Source organism: Daktulosphaira vitifoliae, unplaced genomic scaffold (genome assembly GCF_025091365.1).
Source record: "Daktulosphaira vitifoliae isolate Bord-2020 unplaced genomic scaffold, ASM2509136v1 Scaffold_3, whole genome shotgun sequence".
Classification (NCBI taxonomy): domain Eukaryota; kingdom Metazoa; phylum Arthropoda; class Insecta; order Hemiptera; family Phylloxeridae; genus Daktulosphaira; species Daktulosphaira vitifoliae.
In genome coordinates this window covers 15,293,309-15,306,275 of record NW_026099574.1, presented here as the reverse complement: position 1 = coordinate 15,306,275, position 12,967 = coordinate 15,293,309, and the positions used below count along the sequence as shown (strand labels likewise).

The window sequence follows — 12,967 nt, the reverse complement described above, 5'->3', positions numbered from 1 at the left end:
TATATATATATATATATATATATATATATATATATATATTATTTGTAAATGTTTATTGATTGATTTTCTGTATAATTTATAAATTGTACAGAAAAATAACTCTAATGTATAACATTAATTATTTTTTAAATACCTATCACTATTTATTGAAGTTATATAAATAAAACCAACTTGACATCTTAAAATGTTCTATGAAAACGTTTGTGTTTGTCGAATAGCTATTCTTTTAGCTTCGATGCGAAGCTGAGAAGGTATTAATTTTACCATGATGTGTTTATTTTTTATTTTTTTATTTTTTTATTTTTTTTTTTGTGTCTGTCACTACTTTTTCTCAGCTCTCACTGGACCGATTTCTTTTAACAATACGTCAAAAGATCACAAATTGTATCTAGTTGAAGACATTACCCTTAAAAATTTAAAAATTTTCCCTCGTTCCCCGCAAATGGGGGAAATATCCAAAAAAATTACAAATTTAAAAATCGACAAATTTTGTCATTTTTTTCACTTTTTTTTCTTAAAACTTCCATAACTTTTTCAAAAATCAACAAATCAACATAATTTTTTTTTAAACTAAAACCTTAGATATTTTCCTTTCATTTGATATAATTTTTTTGAAAATTTAACACTTAACCTGCTCATGGGGGGGGATTTAAAATTGCAACTTTTTTACAAAAACTAACTTTTTCAACTTAATTTTTGAAAATGTTCCGGAAATACTGCGTCCTTTAAACATATATCAAATTAAAGCTTATTTTATGTACTATAAAATGAAAAAAAAAAATTTGTCCCGACACTTTATCTTCTGCATGTAAACGGTTGCCGTAGTTAAAAAAACACTATTTTTGTGTTAAAATTTTCGATTTTCAATTTTTAATTTTCAACTTAAAAATGCTATAACTTTTCGAAAAATGCATGTATCAGCACAATTTTTTTTTTTCTAAATACATTATAAGTACATCTTCCATTTGACATACTTTTTATTAAAATTAGACAATTTCCCCTTATATAGGGGGGGTTCAAACTTTGAAACATTGTATAAAAAATAGAACTTTTTCAACTGAACTTTTGAAAATGTTCCGGAAATACTGCGTCCTTTAAACATATATCAAATTAAAGCTTTTTTTATGTACTATAAAATGAAAAAAAAAAATTTGTCCCGACACCTTATCTTCTATGTGCAAATGGCTGTCGAAATTATAAAAAAAATGTAATATTTGCGATAAAAATCACCTTTTATAACGATGTTTTTTGTACTTAAAACTGCCATAACTTTTTCAAATATTAACTAATCAAAATAATATTTCTTTATATTGAAACCTTAGGTAATTTTCTTTCATTTGATATCATTTTTTTTTGAAAATCTAACACTTATTCTGCTCACAGGGGGGATTTAAAATAGCAACTTTTTTACAAAAACTAACTTTTTCAACTTAATTTTTGAAAATGTTCCGGAAATACTGCGTCCTTTAAACATATATCAAATTAAAGCTTATTTTATGTACTACTAAATGAAAAAAAAAAATTTGTCCCGACGACCTATCTTCTATGCGCAAAAGGCTACCGTATTTAAAAATATGCTATTTTTTATTAAAATTCTAGGTTTTGTATTTTATTTTATTTTAAAATATTTTATTAGGGGAATAAACTGACTTTCATGAATATTATATAATTTCATTGACATAGAATAAAGTTCATAAGACATATGATATTATACTTATTAACATTTTTTACTTTTTTAAAGTCGAAAAAGTAATTTTTAAATTTGAGTTAGCTTAAATAGCCAATTTTATCATGCAACAAAAATCAACGAATAGTTGCCGAATGGGTAACACCTTGATCTTTAACGCCTAGGGTACGAGGTTCAAATCCGTTTGTGGCTTCTAAAATTTTGCATTTTTTTTTTGAGTTAGAATAGAATTTTCAAATCATTTGATATTTATCTCATTTAGATTCAATAATTTCAATAAATATAAAGGATCTTATCACTATAGTCTCCCCTCGTGAGAAGAAATTGATATTCATGTTAATATTATTTTACTATGTGGTTCTTTTTCTGGCTACGATTTATTTTGCCAACCCTCACTAGACCTACTTTTTTCAACGATACGTCAAATGATTCATTTAAGTTTATGATATTTAAGTTAATGATTAGTTTAAGTTATTACTCTTAAAAATCAAAAAAATATTCCTTATTCAAATAAAAAGTAGCTTAACTAGATTTGTCCATACAAACAATTAAAATCATTAATTTTTAATATTCTTAAATTATTTATTGTCGAATTAAATTTGATATGATAAAAGTATTCAACTACAAAAGTAAATAATTTTACTTTATAATTTATTAATTTTTTAACTCTATTTCTGTGTGCTACTACCAGTCTATAATATGCCAAATTTTTTAGTAATATTTTGCTATATAAATCATAAATTTAAAAAAAAAATGATTTTTAGTTTCACCTGAAGTTAACGATGGAGTTTTACAATTATAATTATATTTTTGATAATATGCTCAATTGAGTAAATCTTTTTAACTACTTTGGTTTGATTGGTTCATTTAATTAAAGTAAATTATTAAAATTAATTAAGTTCTGAATATTTCAATTGCAGAATTTTTTTAAACACCAAAAGTTATTAGGATATGATTACTATTCTTTCTATTTCAGTTATCTATTACGATAAAAATGTAAAAAAATCGAATTTTTCTGACAAATGTACTGTAATTAGTAATTATAAAATTTCCAGATTGCATATTAATCTTAAAAATTTCATTTTTTTCAATTTAATAATGTCAATTTCAAACTTGCAAGTTGAACTATAAGTTATGGTAACAAATTCATTTTTTAGCTTCGATGCGAAGCTGAGAAGGTATTTTTCATTAAAACTTTCACTTTAAAAGACAATAAAAAATAGGTTCAAAATGATTACCTTTAACATATTAAAAATCAAAATCAGTATTAATTTAATACAATTTTTTTTGTTCTTAATTATTTTTTTTTATATGTAAATACTTATTTTTTAATAATAAGTAATAATATTAAAACTTAGAAGTAATAGAAAAAGTTTAATTGCACATTTGAAAACATCACGAAAAGTTTATTTAGAAAAGTATATTTTTTTTCTGATGAAAGTTCCTTTTGTTTAGTGTATTTATTCATAAGTAACAAAATTTTTTTATTAAAAAGTATTGCATAAATTCCTTTAAATTTGTATACGCATTAAAAGTATATGAATATACAACTCCTTTTTATTTTTATAATATCTCCGTAAAAATTACAATATTATATTATTGAATACCACTTTCATACTCAATTTAATTACTGTAATTATTATGTATTCATATATTATAGTTATAAATCGGGGTAAAATTAAGGGAATAAGTGTTATTGTTGTTTTTGAAATAATCTACCAATTTCATTTTTTTCTATTTAATAATATTTATTTCAAACTTGCAAGTTGAGTTAAAAGTTATGGTAATAAATTCATTTTTTTTTTATTAAAACTTTCACTTTAAAGAACAAAAAGAAGTAGGTTCAAAATGATTACTTTTAACATATTAAAAATCAATAATAATTTGAAAATAATTAATTATAAAAATTATATAATATATAATTAAAATAATTACTAATCTGGATATAATTAAGGAAATAGGAGTTGATGTTGGGTTGGGTTGGTTACATTTTTAACTTTATAATGCTATAACTCATTGAAAAGTGTACGAATCAACACAATTTTTTTATGAGAAATAATATTTTTTAATAATCCCTTTTTCATTCGACATACTTTATCTTAATCAGGGTATTAATAAGAAACTAGCAGATAATGTAGCTTTTGTAATTATCCACCAATTTCTTAGAATTAAACACTATCTACTGATTTGCATCGAAGCGTTTCTTATGATAGTGATTTTAATCACTGTCAGATTAAATCTATACTGGACCCAACTATGCAACATCCCCACTATGCCGCGACCCCACTGTGCTGGGTTTTTTTTTTTTTATTTTTGGCCTTTTTAAATACGTGATCGCGTTGTGGTAATTATAACGAGTTTGTTAAGTTAGCTCGTCTTTGTAATTTATTACATTTCATATAGAGGTGAAGATTTTAAAATAAAAAGTATTGAGGAGATTAACCCATACTAATCTGTGACAAGTACACAAGTTTTTTATTCGTGTTATCACACATGTTGATTCGCATCTAAATTATAAAATAACATATTAGCAGGGGATCCATGAGTTCCAGTCCATATAAATTCATGATAATGAATCTCCCCATTACTCTTTTTTTAAAAGCTATTTTCACAACCATACAAAATTTTTAAATACGATAATAACGAGATAACTTAGTCATTTCGTTAATTTTATCACAGGATGTTGCGTAGTAAGAAAGATAAAAAAAATCGGAACACAGTCAGGAAACTGTGTTTCAAATTCAACAGTGAAAAAAAAACAATCTAATAATGGATTATAAGGTTCTTGGTTAGAAATAATCTACGATTAACTTTTTATAAATTATACAAAAAATGAAATGTAATGTTGCAAGGGGGCTTTTTAATTCGGCCTGTAACAACAACATGGTTTGCCACTTGCATAACGACTAGCTCTGGTAGCAAGGGTCACCTCCACCTAGGCGAGGTGTCACACCTATCAGATATGATTATTGAACCAATTTTAAATTTTTTAGCTTCGATGTGAAGCTGAGAATGTATTGGTTTTACTAAAATGTTTTTTTTTGTGTCTATTATNGCTTCGATGTGAAGCTGAGAATGTATTGGTTTTACTAAAATGTTTTTTTTTGTGTCTATTATCACTTTTTCTCAGCTCTCACCGAACCGATTTCTTTCAATGATATGTCAAAAGATCACAAATCGTATCTAGTCGAAGACATTACCCTCAAAAATTGAAAAAATTTCCCTCGTTCCCCATAAATGAAAAACCTCCAAAAAAATTACAAAATTAAAAAATCACTAATTTTTGAAATTTTTTCAATTTTTTTTACTAAAAACTGCCATAACTTTTCTAAAAATGAACATATCAATATAATTTTTTTTATAGATACATAATGTTCTTACCTATCATTTGGTATATATTTTTTTTAAATCTGACCGTTTACCTTCCCCCGGTGAGCGATTTAAAATGACAACTTTTTCACAAAAAATTAATTTGTTCAACTTAACTTTTGAAAGTGTACCGGAAAGTCTGACACTTTTATATCTTAAATTAAAGCTAATGTAATATACATTATTATGGGAAAAAAAAAATTTCGGACTTTATTTTGTCTTCATGATGAAAATGACTACCGAATGCTATTTTTGTGTGAAAATACTCCATTTTATTTTTTTCATTTTACATCAATACAATCATTATGAGAAATAATATTTTTATCTCTCTTTTATTCGACATACTTTATCTTAATCTGAATATAAATAAAGAAATAGCAGATCATGTAGCTTTTGGAATAATCAACCAATTTTTTAAAACTAAACACTATCTAAAGATTTGCATCGAAGCGTTTTTTATGATAGTTATTTTAATCACTGTCAGATATCATTATACTTGACCCAACTATGCCACGTCACCACTGTGCCACGACCTCCCTGTGCTGGGTTTTTTTTCATACTTATTTAAAAGAATATTTTAATAGAAGTGAGTAAATAAAAATTAATGTAATAATAATCATTAATATATTATACTCTCGTGAATAGTGAATAATTAGCGGATACGGGCCTTCAAAGGTGCCGACAATGTTTAACTTTAAGTCGATATTTTTTAAATACTTAAACATCTTCTATGTTTCCACTATGCACTCATTTCAGGCATTCTGACAGTTGTTGTTTTAGCTTCCATGCGAAGCTGAGAAGGTATTAATTTTACCATGATGTGTTTTTTATTTTTTTTGTGACTGTCATTACTTTTTCTTAGCTCTTACTGGATCGATTTCTTTTAACAATACGTCAAAAAATCACAAATCGTATCTAGTCGAAGACATTACCCTTAAAATTTGAAAAATTTTCTCTCGTTCCCTTCAAATGGGGAAAGTCTAAAAAAATTACAATTTTTAAAATCGGTAAATTTTGTCATTTATTTCAATTTTTTTTCTTAAAACTTCCATAACTTTTTCAAAAATCAACAAACCAAAATAATATTTTTTTATACTAAAACCTTAAATATTTCTCTTTCATTTGATATCATTTATTTGAAAATTTAACACTTAACCTGTTCACTGGGGGAGGAATTTATAAGAGCAACTTTTTTACAAAAACTAACTTAATTTTTGAAAATGTTCCGGAAAGACTGCGTTCTTTAATCATATATAAAATCAAAGGTTATATCATATACTATAAAATGAAAAAAAAAATTTGCCACGACCCTTTATTTTATATGTGTAATGGCTACCGTATTCAAAAATATGCTATTTTTGTGTTAAAATCTTGGGTTTTGTATTATATTTTATATTAAAATATCTTATAAAGGGAATACATTGACTTTCATGAATATTATATAATTTAATGAAATAGAATAAAGTTCATAAGACATAAGAAATTAAACTGATTAATTTTTTTTTTACTTTTTTTAAGTCGAAAAAGTAATTTTTAAATTTGAACTAACTTAAATTATTAATTTTATCATACGACGAAAGCAACGAATAGTTGCCGAATCGGTAACACTTATGTTTTTCACGGTTAGGGTACGAAGTTCGAATCCGCCTGTGATTTATTAATATTTTGCATTTTTTTAAGTTAAAAAAATATTTTCAAACACATTTGATTTTTATCTCATTTAGATTCAATAACTTCAATGAATATCAAGGAACTCATCACTATAGTCTCCCCTCCTGAGAAGAAAATTTTTATTCATGTTAATATTATTTTACTATGTATTTTTTTTTGTGGATGCGATTTATTTTTTCAACCCTCACTTAACCTACTTTTTCAACAATATGTCAAATGATTACAATGCATATTTTGTTGAAGATATTACCCTAAACAATTGAAAAAAAACCCATAATAAAATGAAAAGTAGCTTAAACAGCTTTATCCATACAAACAATTAAAATCATTCATTTCTAATATTTTAAAGTATTTATTGTTGAAATAAGTTTGATATGATAAAAGTATTCAATTACAATAGTAAATAATTTTACTTTGTAATTTATTAATTTTTGAACTCTATTTGTGTATGCTACTACCAGTCTTTAATATTCCAAATTTTTTTGAAATATGTTGTTATATAAATCATAAATTAAAAAAAAAAATTAATTTTAGTTTCACCCGAATTTAATGATGTATTTTTACAGTTTTAATTAAATTTTATGATACGCTCAATTGAGTAAATCTTTTTAACAACTTTATTATTGGTTCTTTTATTTAAAGTAAATCATTAAAATTAATTCAGTTCTAGATATTTCAATTGTAGAATCTTTTTAAACACCAAAAATTAATTCAAAATGGTTACTATGATTTTTATTTAAGTGTTCTCTTACTATAAAAATGTAAAAAAAAATCTGACTTTTCTGATAGATTTACTGTTAATAGTAATTATAAAATTTGCCCACTGCATATTAATCTTCACAATTTCATTTTTTTCTATTTAATAATGTCAAGTTCACTTGCAAGTTGAGCTAAAAGTTATGGTAATAAATTCATTTTTTTTTAAATATAAACTTTCACTTTAAAGGACGAAAATAAGTTGGTTAAAAATTATTACTTTTAACATAATAAAAATCAATATCAATAATAATTTGAAAACAATTCAATATAACAATTATGTAATATATAGTTTTATATTATTTGTTTGAATCTAAGAATTACTAATCTGGATATAATCAAGGAAATAGTTGATGTTGCTATTGTAATTGTCCATCAACTTCTTAGAATTAAACATTATCTACAAATTTGCATCGAAGCGTCTTATGATGGTGATTTTAATCACTGTCAGATTAAATCTATACTGGACCCAACAATGCCACGTCTCCACTGTGCCGCGTTCTCACTGTGCTGGGTTTTTTTACGTTGATAAAAATTATTGAACACATGCATAACACATACGCGCAATATTTTATTGCTAACTACAATGTCGTTTGTTCAATTAAAAAAATATGGAAATAAATTTATCAAATTATAAGTAAAAGTAGATTGAAATAAAAAAATAAATAAATAGAACTGAAATATATTTCTTTTAATTATTTATCTAATTTTTAATATAAATTAATTTACTATCTATAAAATATGTAAAATAATTAATATATGAAAGCATTTATTTACTTCTAAACAAAGTTATTGTGTTAAGTTATTCATTAATGAGAATATATTGAAATTTAGTATAGTTGTTATTACTCATCAATTTTTAAATCTAAAAAATTGAATTCCTATTTAATAAAAATAAGCAGAATAATATTTACTACAAAATTGTTTTAATACATTATTTTTGGCATTTTATAATTTATAAAGTAGAGATTCTTAATAAATAAAAGAATGATGACTACGTTTCTATCATTATTTTTTGTACTGTTAGAATATGATTGATATCAGTATAAAACGATAAAAATAAAAAAATAAATTAAAATATTATCAAGATTTTAAAACTAGAAACCTTACATGATTTTAATGACTAAGACTACACTAAAAAATAATATTTCATTAAATTGTATAAAATATGTTTGCATAAATTAAAAATGTTTGCTATTAAGAAATTTTCAATCTTTCCAACTCATTAAAATAGATATTTTTAAGAGTAATAGAATGTAAAATGACCTTGTTTATGCATACATTTTTATCTTTTAACCCTTTAGCAGGCGCATGCCTATTTTTAACGTTCATAGTCGCGTGGGGGTCTATCAGACCCCATTTCTAAAGAATTATAAAATATGTATAAAAAAGTTCTTTTTTTTAATTCAAAGACATTATTTGTTACCATATGATATATAAATATGGATAAAAATTCAATAATAAAAATTACAAAATTATGTGCATTACTAAAAATTATATTACAAAAAAAAAACTTAATTTTCAAAATTTCATTAAAAAATTTTGGTTTGTAAAAAAATTATTTTATCTGTAAAATCTTATTTTTAAGACGATAAACAAAAGCTTTTACTATTACAAAGTGTATTTTAATTAATTTTTCTTGTATTTCTTTGATCTCAAACATGGCTTATATTTATTAGTTTTATGTGTATTTATATTTATATAATCATTTTTCTGAATTGAATTTTTTTAATATTAATATTACAATACATTTAAATATTATGATACGAGTATATACAATTATTCTGAATCTGTTGAACATTGATTTTTCTCCCAATAATCTTTGCATACTGTTTAATATATGCGATGTATTTATTACATGTTTTGTACTTTTTTGTTCCGTATCATCGAGTAGTGGAAATTTACAATAGATTATTTATTTTTAAAACTTAATTGCACAGTCGGTAGCTAATCCACATAATTCCAATTTCACAATATTATATCGATTATAACATTGCATTTACGATAAAATAATATTTTGAAAAAAATAGAAGTCCAAAAAAAAATTATAACGTTACAAGTCGCGTGGGGGTAAATATGACCTATTTCAATTTTGATGAATATTTTAATCCATAAATGTTTTTTTCAAAGGTATTTATTTATGAAAATCGATTCAATATTACAATAAAAACCATCTTCTAAATTTATATCTATGTACACCTTTTATGCAATATAACACATCCGTTTTTATTTATGTGGGGGTATGCTAGACCCCCACGCGACTCTTTAAGGGATAATAAAAGAAATTTAAAGTGAATTAATGTTAGTGAATTGGTGTCATTATTACTTCTATTATAGGACAATACTAGAAAATTTTCCTCCATACTTTGCCATAGAAAAAATATTATTAAAAATAAAATTATGTGAATGTGAAATCTTTTTTATTTTAATGTTACAATTGAATATTTAAAATATCAGTGTATTATATATTTTATTTTTATCTTTAGCAGTAAGTGTATTATTATACTGTAAAATTGTGCAAACTTTATCATTTTTCGATACTATTATTTTTTCATTCGACAAAAATGTATTAAAAGCATGCTTAGGAAATATTTATGTCATCACATATTTTAGACATAGCATTTAACATTAAAATTTCAATACGGTCTAAAATAATAATTATTAAACAAATTAAAAAAAAAAGATAACAGTAAAATTTTTACTCGCAACAAAATATAAAATATGATTATAAATGTATTAACTACATTTAAAACGTTAGGATTTTTTTTTTTTTTTATATATATATATAAAGTTTAAGTAGTTGATATATTATTGTTACAACTTTTTTTTATTCGACTATCAAAATTATTTCAAGTGTAGTTTGTTGTAATTTTATATTATAATATTTTATACTAATTTTTTTAAATCTATCTACCGATTATCAATTAATTTTTTTTGAAAATTTATATTTGATTTTATAATAGGACTAATAAATTTAATTTTTGAAAGTATTTTTTTGCGACCAAAGTTTAATATATAAATTTACAAGTTTTATAGAAAACAATGCATTTAACACAAATTGGATACTAGAAATTAAGACACAATAACATAGTTTTTAGCTCATTTTCAAAAATTAAATTTTAATTAATTATATTAGAATTAAGTCAATACTTAAATATTAAGTAAAGTAATTTTCCTATACTAAATAAAAATGAATTATTATAGAAATATCGTAAAAAAAAAACCTAGCACAGTGGCGTCGCAGCAAAATGGGGACTTGGCATAGTTGGGTCTAGTGTAATGATATCTGATACTGATTAAAATTACTATCATTAGAAACGCTTCGATGCAAATCTGTAGATATTGTTTAATTTAAAAAAATTGGTGAATTATTCCAAAAGTTACATGATCTCCTATTTCCTTATTTATATTCTGATTAAGATAAAGTATGTCGAATGAAAGCGGTATATAAATAGTATTTATCATAAAATAATTATACTGATCCATATATTTTTCAAAAAGTTATAGCATTTTAAAGTTCAAAAAAAAGAATTTCGTACAATAATCGTATTTTATTTTATTAACTTTGATATCCGTTTTCACTAAGAAAACTTAATAAAGTTAGTATTTCTTTTTCCATAATGAAGTATAAGCTTTAATTTTATATACATATAAAAGTGTCAGTATTTCTGGAACATAATCAAAAATTAAGTTAAAAATATTAATTTTTTGTGAATAAGTTGTCATTTTTAATCCCCCCCTATTGTGGACAGGTAAATAATCAAATTTATAACAAAAATATATCAAATGATAGTTAAAGACATCGTATATCTATAAAAAAAATTATATTGATTTGGTCATTTTTAAAAAAGTTATGACAATTTTAAGTAAAAAAATTTCGAAAATTAGCGATTTTTTAATTTGTAATTTTTTTGGAGATTTCCCCATTTACTGGGAACGAGGCAAATTTTTTCAATTTTTGAGGGTAATGTCTTGTTGATTAGTCAAGTAGTTAATAGTATCGAGTATATAGTATTAATTATGGATAATCTTAATTGTCGTCTAGTCCCCCGGAACATAAATTTTGCTTTCATATAAGAGTAAATTCCAAACGTATTTAAGTATACAGTTGCTTTCCTGTAGAAATACGTGTGTCATTATGTCAATATCATAAGCCTAGTCGGCAGTGCAATGATGTTGTGAGATATTATAACGTATATGTGAGAGTATCACTATACAATGTATAGTATACATTATATATATATATGTTGCCAGTATTTTAATATTAATAGAATGGCTAATATTAAAAAATTTACATTGTATATAAAAATATTGTATTTCATTTGATCACAGAGTTTAATTTTGACTCCCTATAAAAGGATTTAAGGAAAATATGATATAGATTGTCATCACTAAGATGATAATATGATACACAATTAATTTAAATAACCGCAAAAGGAAACAAACGTAAATGGGAATATTAAATTGCATGCTTTACTCCTTAAAATTTCACGTAATAAGTAAGAATAGAAAAAAGTTCTTTTTCCCCACTTGACAGGGTATAGACTTTATAGATAATTTTATTAAATATGTTGAGCCTGTTAAAAATAAATTTACCGTGAGTGCTTTGGTAATAAAATTTATAGTGTTTTTAACAGTAATAACAGTCATTAAATATATCTTTTATATATTATGCATATTATTAGATTTTTATAGAACTTTGTATTTTTGCAAATATTAATTTAGTAAAAAAATGAGAGGAAAAAATTTGTAATAAAACACTAAATTTTCTAGTTAATTTAAAAATTTTTTTATAAAAAAATATTTTAAAATAAAAATTTAAAAAATTTGTGAATTTAACAATTGGATTTTATTCATGAAAAATTATTACTCTGGGACACTGACATCGATAATTCACAAATGCAATTAATTACAATAGCAATTATTAAATAATACTGAGTTTTTAATGTTTTACAAAAAATATACACATAAATTCCATATTTCTTAAATTTAAGAATTTTTAACTACCCTTGAAGTTTTTAGGTGTATACCACTAGTTAATATTTAAAGCATAGGAATTATATATGACTTTTCTAGTTTACACAGATTGATAACATCAATGACAATTATTTGCATTTTATGTCACAATTAAACCTGAGTTTTAATATACACGAAATAGAAATAAATCAAATTTGAAGTTACTTTTGTGTAATACAATTTCTTGTAAAATTTATATTTTGTACAATAATTTATGTAAACTAAATTTAAATGAAAAATGTAAAAATATTTTATTAAAATAAATAGGTGTTACTTTTACTGTAGTAAATTTTAAGGCAACAAAATTATGCTTAATTCCATTTTAATATAAGATCGATATTTTTCGAAATATGTACAATATACTTAATAACTACATTATAAGTTAAATTTTTTACCATCTTGAGGCACGTGCAATATAGATAAATTTTGACCAAAATGTATATGTATTATTTTTTATAAATAACAAAT

General features: G+C 23.4%; 1 protein-coding gene and 1 long non-coding RNA gene across 2 annotated transcripts in view; both read right to left on the bottom strand.

Moving 5' to 3' along the window:
* The window catches only part of LOC126901309 (uncharacterized), a 2,972-nt gene extending 2,746 nt beyond the window's left edge, over positions 1-226 (bottom strand). The window contains exon 1 of the long non-coding RNA XR_007703016.1: positions 134-226. This is a non-coding gene — a long non-coding RNA (uncharacterized LOC126901309). The remainder of the gene's footprint in view (positions 1-133) is intronic.
* Positions 1-12,967, bottom strand: part of LOC126901299 (uncharacterized) — a 111,935-nt gene that overhangs the window by 22,283 nt on the left and 76,685 nt on the right. The gene's annotated exons all lie outside the window — the stretch shown is intronic.